Source organism: Marmota monax, unplaced genomic scaffold (assembly GCF_021218885.2).
Source record: "Marmota monax isolate L192 unplaced genomic scaffold, Marmota_monax_Labrador192_F-V1.1 WCK01_AAM20220418_F8-fsc00008, whole genome shotgun sequence".
NCBI classification, from domain to species: Eukaryota; Metazoa; Chordata; class Mammalia; order Rodentia; family Sciuridae; genus Marmota; species Marmota monax.
In genome coordinates, this window is record NW_026694432.1 from 9,142,669 (window position 1) to 9,153,172 (window position 10,504).

Below are 10,504 nucleotides of genomic sequence, written 5' to 3' on the forward strand. Positions count from 1 at the left end.
AGTGGAAAAGGTAAGAAGACATGATAATTAAATATTATGTGTACGCTAGATAGACTCTTGGAACAGGGAAAAACTAGTAAAATATGAGTAAAGTCTGTAGTTTTAGTTAATATTGTATCAATGTTATTGCTATTGATCAATTTGCCATGTCTATGTAACATTAGAGAAGATGGACAGAGGAACTCTCTGTTCCAACTTTACAACTCATCTTGAAATCTAAAATTATTTCAAAACAATAGTTTAAAAATAGCAACACAAATAATAAAAGCACAAAGCCTTCAGATTTCTAAAGTAAACCAAGTTTTCTTACAAAGATTGAGAACTGCAATTAATACAACACCCAAATAGCTGGATGGAAGAGTCCAACAATACGAATTAAAGGCAATAGGCCATTAGTCTCCCCAGTGAATGCCCGGTTCACTGCAATGAATCTTCTCATAGTGTGGCATTACTCATACTCAGAGCTGTGACCCAGAGTTGGGAGGCAGTGTGAACCAGACCAAGGCCTTGGGGTTTCCCAGGAGGGCTGGGTGGGAAATAAGAGATCAGGCCTGTGTGCACCAGCATGAATGGAGGGAGACTTTGCAGATGATAATAATCAACACATGAGAAGTGCTTAGCCCCAGGTCAATAATGCTAATTATTAGTAGTAGCTATTATTTTCTAGGTACTGTGCAAAAAAAAAAAAAATCCCACCCATTATCTCAAATCCTCACATCTCTATTTTTATATAAAGTGAATTTAAGTCACTTGCCTAATGCTAGACTGTTCCAGAACTTATATTCAATACTGGTTTGTATGGTCTCCCTCTTAAGCCTCAATTGACAAAAATTTAAAAGGAAGACCAGAACTAGCCCCAGAAACATGGCATTAGCACTGAGAGGAAAGCTCAGGTTGTAATGTCAAAGTCCTTTCATATCTTCCTCTCAGGTGTCTCAGAGGGCAGATATGAAATGGCCACTGCACTTAGCAAGTGCCAAGCATATAGTTCTCCCCTTGTGCAGCAGGACAACATTTAGAGTTCTTAAACTGAGGGGGGGGTTCTTTCTTTTTTTCCTTCTTTATTTAATTTAATTAATTTAATTTGGGGTGCTGGGGAGCAAATCCATGTATACTAGGCAAAAATATTCTACCACTGAGCTACATCTCCAGCCCCTAAATTTTAATTTTTTGACACATAAAAATTATCCATATCAATGGGATACCATGGGATGTTTTGATATACACTGCATAATATTCAAATCAGGGTAAGCATATCTATCTCCTCAAACATTTAAGATTGCTTTGTGGTGAAGACATTAAAAATCCTTCCTTCTGGTATTTTGAAATACAGGACATTATCATTGTCTACGATCACCCTACTGCGATAAAACCATAAAACATATTTCTCTTACCAACTATAACTTAATATTCAACCGTGGGTCTGTCCCCATCCTGCCCACCCCCTTGACTTTCGGTTGCTGTTTCTCTTTTCCTGTTCCTGAGCCACTGGCCCTCAGCCCCAGACACAGCCCTCTTAAGTTCCCACCGGCTCTCTGCCAAGACTGTCGCTGCTCTCCAGCATTCGATTGCAAGAGTCAATGATAGAGGGGAGAACAAAGTTGGTTTTTTTAAGTTTGTTTTTGTTTTTTTCCAGAATTCTTCTCTTCAAACATCAAGACATAAAACATGGTGACTCAGAGAAACAAGGTTTTACTGAAGTCAGAGAGTAGGCAGCCTTCGTCATCAGGGTTGAGAAACAGACAGCTGAGCTCGGGGTTCCAGTCTGGGGGTGCCCCAGAATGGAATGCCCAGTGGAAGCAGACAGGACAGCTGAGCAAAGGGTCCCCTGCACTGGAGGGGACATTGCCTCTCAGTGCCTGGCCCACGCGGAGAGCGGTAGAGGTTGGAAGGCCTGAGGCCGGTTTAGGGAGCAAGACTCTCACGTGCTCTGGCCCCAACCCCACTCCTCTGCCCACCCATGTCCCTGAGCCACTGGCGCTCAGCCCCAGACTCAGCCTTTTAAATTCTGCCAAGCCCATCGCTGCTCTCCTGCTGTTTCCGTGCTAGGCCCTGCCAATAGGGGGCGTTAGAGAGCACAAGACTGGAAGAAAGCTCTGGAACCCGACAGCCTGCTGTTCCTTTCTCCGGTATTTGTCACAGTAATGAAAAACTGACTAACACGGTGTGTATTCCCTAAAAACGAGAATATTCTTTTTCATGACCTTAGTGCAGTTATCAAAACTGGAGAATTAACAGTAGAGAATATGATTAATTTATGGACTTTCTTCAGATTTCACCAATTGTCCCCAAATGACTTTCCTTTATAGCAAAAGAAAATGCAAGATCACCTAATTTTAACCCAAAAATAAATCAAGGGACAGGGAGCTGCAATCAACTTGACAGTGGCAGAAGAAAAGTTTTATTTCCACAACTCTGAATCACACACAGTGTAAATGCTGACCCTGCTATGCTAGCAACCCATAATAGTATTGATGAGAATAACAGTAATATAGTTCATGACTCTTTCTGTCTTGGGCCTTTATGTCTTTGAGATCAATTTGTAGTCATTTGGTATCAGCCAATCACATCATGAAAATAATTTTTCTGGAGACAGTGTAGCTCAGTGGAAAAGGCAGGAGTTTTGGAGTTAGGCCATTCTGGGTAGAAAAGGTGGTGCAGGCTGGGGCTGGGTTTGAATCTTTCTGAGTCTCCACTTTCTTGCTTTCAACATGGAGTGAGGTTAGCACAGTGGGATGCAAGGCCAACAGACCTTGGCTCTGTGCTTGCTAGCTCTAGGCCCTGGGCAAGTGCTTTCAGTGGTGTAAATTCTGGTCTACTCATCTATAAAATGGACAGTTTGATGAGCTATTGAGAGGAGGCAATGCTCATGTGTGGAAGGCGTCTGTGCATGGCAGATTCTCGGTGCAAGATTAGTTCCTTTTTATCAGCCCTTTTGAATTTAGGTATGCGATTCTTCCTGAGTCTCAGTTTCTTCATCTGCAAAACAGAGTCAAGTGATCCCCCTCTCTGGATGCTGTGAAGAAAGAGAAATGGGTAGAAGGCCTTGGTGCTGGGAAGAGCACTGTGGCCTTGGCAGACTATGTCATTGACAGGACAGTGACAGAACAGAAAGTGCTTTGGAATCTCAAGGACTGCCAAGAATGCGAGCAAACCTGTTCCTTCCATGGCTGCCCAGGCTCCGACCTTCCTATCCTCTCACACCAACCAGACTCTTTCCCTCCTGCCCTGGGTGCGCCTGACGCTGGGCTTGCCTTCTTCTTGGAAGCCACCCAGTCCTGCCTCCAAGAAGGGGGGAAGGATATCCTCTTGTTCTGGGCAAGCCATTGAGCAACAAAGGGCAGCTCCAGCACTGCCCATAGCTGGGAAGAGAGGAAGGAACCTGCAGCCCCAGCAGGCTTTCCCTGGGAGAGTCCCCACTGTGAATCCAGCCCCACCAGTCTCTTCCCTCTCAGCACATACCAAGCTCAAGGTCAGATCAGGAGAGCAGAGATGCATGGTAACAAGGCTCTGGCCTGGGAGAAGGAAAGCCTATCACAACATTTTCAGCAAGAGACCCACAGCAGGAGAATCTGCCCCACTTGGGGCCAGCCAATGGAGGCAAGAAGTGGGTGTGTGCCCATAGGGACTGAGGGCCACTCTGTGGTGGACCCGCACTGTGTGCCAGGCCTTAGCCAATCTCTTGACGTTATCCTTAGCTTCTGAAACCTTCATATGTCCTGGGACCCTGGGGCATTATTCTCCTATGAAGGAAACTGAGGCCTAGTCCAAGTTGGTGTCTGCTCAGAAAATGAAACCTGCATCTTCTTCATGAGAAAGCCCATGTTCATAGGTTTGCTATGGGATGAAGGATGGAGTTGGAAGTGGACCCAGGACTACCCTTACCTTTAAGGTCAGTGCCTTACTGAATGCAGCCCTGTGACCTTGCCAAGCCATCCACGTACGCCTTCCCTAGACTGACATATTCTGGACTGTCCACATCATCTAGCACATATTGAACATATCTGAAATTACATGTCACCATGTCCCTTCTTCTCCACCTCATCTGAACAGGGTGTTCCAGGCACTGAGTCTAATTCCTCGGTTTATCTGCTCACTCACCAAGCAAATGCCAGCCATGTTATAGGAACTCAAAAGATATTTATGGAATGAATATCCTAATGAGTTCAACCTTTTTGTTTATCAGAGGAAGCATCTGAGTCCTGGCAAAGGAGGGACGGGACTTGCCCAAGATCACTTAGTTCTGTCCCGCTGTCACCCAGGGAGTTTTCTCCTCTGTTACTCAGTCCTGGCCTGGGCCCAGGATTTTTGCCCAGAACAAGGGCTGCATTTGAGAACCCACAAGGGAAGTTGAAGACCCCGGCTTGTCCTTTAAGTGCCTCTTCTCTGCAGGATCAGAGACAAGGTCAGAGCCATTCCAAGGAGGAAGGGCGACCAGACCCCCAACATGTTCACCTTAAAAGATAGCTTCGATTTTCCCTGAGGTTAGAATTTGCTGACCTGGAAAAGAGAGAACAGCAAGATAAAGAATTTTTGTTCCACTGTTTTAGTCAGCTTTTTCGCCATCGTGACCAAAAAGACCTGACAAGAATAATTAGAGGAGGAGAAGTTTATTTAGGGGCTCACGATTGCAGAGGTCTCAGTCCATAGGCAGCTGGCTCCCTTCCTCAGGGCTCGAACATGAGGGCGGATGAGTGTGGTGGAGGAAAGTAAGTGGCTCAAGATACCACAATCAGGAAGCAGAGAGAGCTCTGCTCATCAAGGACAAAACATATGCCCTAAACACGCCCCCAGGGACCCATGCCCTAAACAGGCCTGCAAGGATCCACCTCCTCCAGCCATACCCTACCAGCCCACAGCTACCACCAAGGCAATTCCTATCAGTGGATTAATTCACTGACTGGGTTAAGGCTCTCCTAACCCAATTATTTCACCTCTACACCTTTTTGCATTGTCTCACATATGAGCTTTTGGGGGACGCCTCACATTCAAACTGTAACACCCGCCTAGAAAAGAGCATAGCACCTTGTAGAGGTGGGGTGGGTATTTCATGGAGTCTTGATGCTTCTCTGATCTAAAATGTAAGGATTGGGAAATAATTCTGAGTCTATAAGGAAACAAAACCCATAGATTCTGCTTTTGTCCACGACCTCACCACTTTACTCTTCCTTCATTAATGTAGTTTTCCAAATCATGAACTTTCATCATTCCGTCTTAATTCATTACAAAGTGTGAGGCATTTCTGTTTTGTTTTTTGGTATTTGATTCTTTTTTTTTTTTTTTTTTTTTTTGGTACCAGATTGATCCCAGGGTTGCTTAACCACTGAGCCACATCCCCAGCCCTTTTTTATTTTTCTATTTTGAGATAGGGTCTTGCTAAATTGCTTAGGGCCTAACTAAATTGCTGAGGCTTTGAACTTGCAATCCTCCTGCCTCAACCCTCAAGCTGCTGGGATTACAAGCATACACGTGCCACCCTGCACAGCTGTATTTGACTCTTTACTTAAATGAATTTAGCCTCTGCCTAAGCAAGAGCCCAGTTTGTTTAAGTAGAGCTATTATAATAGCAGTGTTTGCCCACATTCCACCTGACCCTTCCCTTGGGCATATTTTCATCCATTCATTTCTTCTCTTATCTCAGTTTCTGAATCCAAGAGGCAGAAGGCCTTGGGACACAGTGACCTTCAGGCCCTAACATTCTAGAAGTCTGTGATTCAAAGAGACACGCAGCCAAGGAAAACACAGAGACTAGATGGAATCAGTAGAGAGGAAGCTAGTTAAAGGCCACAAATTTATCTACCATATTTCCAAGGCTGAGCAGTGACTTGGAAGGCAAGAGGGGGCATCCATCAGCACTGGTCTGTAAACTAACCTTCAGGGCACCCCCTAGGAGCCTTGAACAGCCCCAAAGCATGAGCTGTGCACACTTTGAAGGACTCTCAGAATCTTCCAGAGTTTCTGGAGGTATTCGGATTACTCATCCAGTCAGCCCTGAGAAATGACTGGGGCAGAAAAGATGAGCCAAACTGGCCTCTTCCTCATCCCCAGGGTAGACCAACTGAAGCAGTCCCTTCCTGGGTATCTACCTGTTCAGCCCACAAGCTCCTTTTCTGACCCAGCCCAGGGTGCTCCTGGGTCACTGTTTGTTCTACACAGCTCAGCCCCTCTTGGTCCAAGTGACTGGGCTAGTGGTGGGCTCCTGAGTCAGAGAGAACCACTCCAGAGACAGGCAGGGCAATCAGATTCCTGAATTCTGGAATGAAGACAGTGATTTGGGTAAGGACATGAGGCTCGCCTGGGAGACCCGCTTGTATCTCTCATCTTAAAGAGAGGAAGGGGGCTGGGGATATAGCTTGTTGGCAAAGTGCTTGCCTCACATGCACAAGTCCCTGGGTTCAATCCCCAGCACCACCAAAGAGAGAGAGAGAGAGGAAGGAAATTGCTGTTCCAAGGAAAGCAGTGGGGCAGGTGGGCATTCTCAGGGAGCCATCTTTATTGAGGACTTGACTGTCCCCAGGTGAGGTCCTTGTGTGACTTGCTTGCCCTTGAGATCGGCAACTTGGCCCTAACTCCTTTTACTGAATTACACTTTGTGCTTAAACTAGCTGGAGTGGGCTTCTGTTTCTCGTAAGCAGATCGATAGCTAACACAGTGAAGCCCGTCCTTCAGAGTCTCCCAAATTAGACTTGGCAAGCCAGGGTGACAGTGATGATAGCAATGACGTCTCCACACATGTGATTGGTGCTCTAAAATTTAAAAGTCCCCAACACAGGAGTCAACACAGGAGTTAGTCAGCCTGGGGTGACTTGCTCCAGACCTATGCGTCTCCCAAGAGCATCATGGGAATAGGTCCAGGAAGACCCAGGTCAGCATCACTATTTATCCCATGCCAACTAACTGTGTGACCTCAGGCAAGTTATTTCACCTCTCTGAGCTTTGCTTCCTTAGTTCTTAAGCTAGAAAGCACGATGGTGTAGACCTAAATCTGACTCCTGGCTCTGCTACCTACTGGCTGATGAGCTAGGGAAATGACGTTACTGCTGAAAGGCTCCGTGTCTTCAACAGTCAAGTGGGACTAATAAAGCTTGTTTTAAGTGGTTGTTGTAAGGCTTGAATGAAGTATGCAAAATGTTTAGCACAATATCTGGCACATAGTAAAAGTGCTCAATGTGTGGTAGCCATAATAATAATTTATAATGTAAAGTACCTAGCATGAAGCTAGACACATAATTACCAATAAAAAATTATGTATTATAAAGTGCACACTGGTCAGTACAGAGGGTTTGACTCGACCTGGCTAGCAGGATCGTTTATAAAACAGCTAAAGAAGTCTTAGTTGAGTGCAAGCTTTAACTAAGTCAAAAGCAAAACCCAGAAAAGCTAACGTGATGTCAGGTCACATTATAAAAATATTGTCTCTAGAAGATGGAAGGTGTCTGTCCTGTCCCTCTCATCCCTGATGAGACAACATCTAGAGGTAAGAAAGGGGTGAGGCCTGGTAAGGGGACATGTAACCCCTCAGCTTTCCAAGGAAAATAAAATTTCTCTCTTGGAAAGTGTGCTTATTTGAAGAAAAAAAAAATTTTATATATATATATATATATATATATATATATATATATATATATATATATATAGAGAGAGAGAGAGAGAGAGAGAGAGAGAGAGAGAGAAACTTCTCTTTTCTTCCTTATCAGTAATGCCTTTGTCTTGGAGTAGTTAGACTAAGTTACAGTAATCAAAACAGGATAGTAATGATGTAAAAATAAATAAATATAACAATGGAGCAGATTTGGGAAATACATACATACATGTACAAATGATTTTTCGCAAAGATGCAGGGGCATGCTGGAAAAAAAATGGTGAAAAAGAACAGCAGTTCCTCACCCACGTATGAAAACAAACAACCACAATTCTCAATTTTAAAAAGTTTCATCTAGGGGCTGGAGGTGTAGCTCAGGGGGATAGTGCCTCTGGGTTCAATCCCAGTACCAAAAAATAATAAAAATAAAAATGTCTCCTCTTTGACTCTATTGAAAGAACGACAAGACAATCCTCAGGGTGAAAACATTTGCAGATTGTATCATGGATAAAGGACTTGGGTGCAGAATATACAAAGAACCCTCAAAACTCAATAACTAGAAACCAAATAGCTCAATTTAAAAATGTCAAAATAGTTGAAACAATATTTCACCAAAGAAGATATGGGGATGGCAGGTAAGCACATGAAAAGGTGCTCTGCTCATTAGCCATTATGTTAGCATAAATTAAAGCCACAACGAGATGGCACTGTCTATTAGAGTGATTAAAGTTAAAAAGACTGACCCTGCCAAGTGGTGGCGAAGACACGGAGAACCTAGAACTCTCGAACGCTGCTGGTGGAGATGTAAAATGGTAGAAACGCCTTGGAGAACAGTTTGGAAGTTTCTTTAAAACATAAACGAATACCTACCATATGACCTGATCATTCCAATCCTAGGAATTTACTCAAGAGAAACAAAACCATATGTCCACACAATGATTTGTATATGAATGTACACAGCAGTCTTATTTGTAAATAACCCAAAGCTGGAAAGACAATTGTCCATCAACAGATGAATGGATAAGCAAATTGTGGAATACCTGTACAATGGACACTATCCAGCAATAACAAAGATTGAAGCCAGGTGTGGTGGTGCGCACCCGTGATCCCAGCAGCTTGGGAGGCTGAGGCAGAAGGATTGCAAATTCAAAGCCAGCCTCAGCAACGTAGTAAGGTCGTAAGCAATTTAGCAAGATCTTGTATTAAAATAAAACAAAGAGCTGTGGATGTGGCTCAGGGGTTAAGCATTGTTGGGTTCAATCCCCAACACCCCCCACCAAAAAAAAAATGAACTGTTCATAGGTGCAACAAGATCAAGAAGTCTCAATATAATTATGCCAAGTGAAAAAAAGCCAGACACAAAGAGCACGCACTTACAATTCCATTTATATAAAAGTTCCATTTACATGGAAAGATCAGTGGTTGCCAGGAGACAAGGAAAAAAGTCCAGAGGAAAGGATTACAGTCCTCTGGAGGAGACTTGGGGTGTAACAAATGTGTTCAGTATCTTGAGTGTGGCGATGGTTTTACAGGTGTATGCATGTATCAAAACTTAGAAAATTCAATTATTTAAATACAGTTTCTTATATGGGAAATATAACATCTCAATAAAACTGCTTTTTATTTTTATTTTACTGGTACATATTTATGGGGCATAGTGTGATAATTTGATACATGGATAAATGTGTCTAGTTGGCATTTCCATTTCCTTAAACATTGTCTTAAAGTTTTTGATTACTGCATGTACATATTTAAGGGAAACTGTTCTTCCAATAGATACAAATGACGGGTGCTGATAAAACCAGGTAACTAATGTTTCCATCTCCTTATCATTACATTGTGTTTTTAACCCCTCATGCTCCTGTCTTACAGTTATTCCTAAAATGTATAAATATAGTAGGTGTTTGTGAACTATCTAACTGGGTTTTGGTACCCCTTATTTAATATCCCTATGCCCTCTGATCCTTGGCCTTACCTGCCTCGTTATCACTGTTCTACATTTAGATGGACTTTTTTAGCTTCCATAGAGGAAACAGAACATGCAGTACTTTCTTCCTACGTCCAACTTATTTCACAGAACACAATGTCATTCATTTTGTTGCAAATGACAGAATCTCATTCTTAAATGGCTGAATAATATTCCATTGGGTATGTATATAGCATTTTTTAATCCATTTCTCTGTTGACAGGCATCTAGATTGATTCCATATCCTTGTTATTGCAAATAGTGCCACAATACACAAGGCCATCACTTCGATACACAGGTATCTCTTTGATCTGCTGATTTCCCTTCATATATATATATATATATATATATATATATATCTCCAGAGTGGGATAGGTGGATATATGGTAGTTCTATTTTTACTTTTCTTTAGGTTACTCCATACTGTCTCCCATAATGCCTATATTAATTTACATTTAAAAGAAATGCCCAAAGGGGCTGGGGATGAGGCTCAAGTGGTAGCGCGCTCGCCTGGCATGTGTGCGGCCTGGGTTTGAACCTCAGCACCACATACAAACAAAGATGTTGTGTCCGCCGAAAACTAAAAAATAAATATTAAAAAATTCTCTCTCTCTCTCTCTCTCTCTCTCTTAAAAAAAGAAAAGAAATGCCCAAGGACTTTCCCTAAAATTCTCCTATCTGGGGTTCCACACGCCTTCCTCGTATGCCCACCATGTGGAGCACTTGCATCCGCTGGGTCACAAGGCCCACATGGCCAAGTTGCCTACGCTGCAGCTTACACCAACTGGCATCTTCTCTCTCTTTGAGCTCCACTCCAAGAAGAAGCCTCATGAATAATTTGGTAGATGGTTAGGAATAGCATACCCAAATGTGGAACATAATGTCCCCAAAGTCTACAGGCCCACCAAGTGCCAGGCTTGCTCGGTGATTGGGGGAACACAGAACAGCATCTTTCC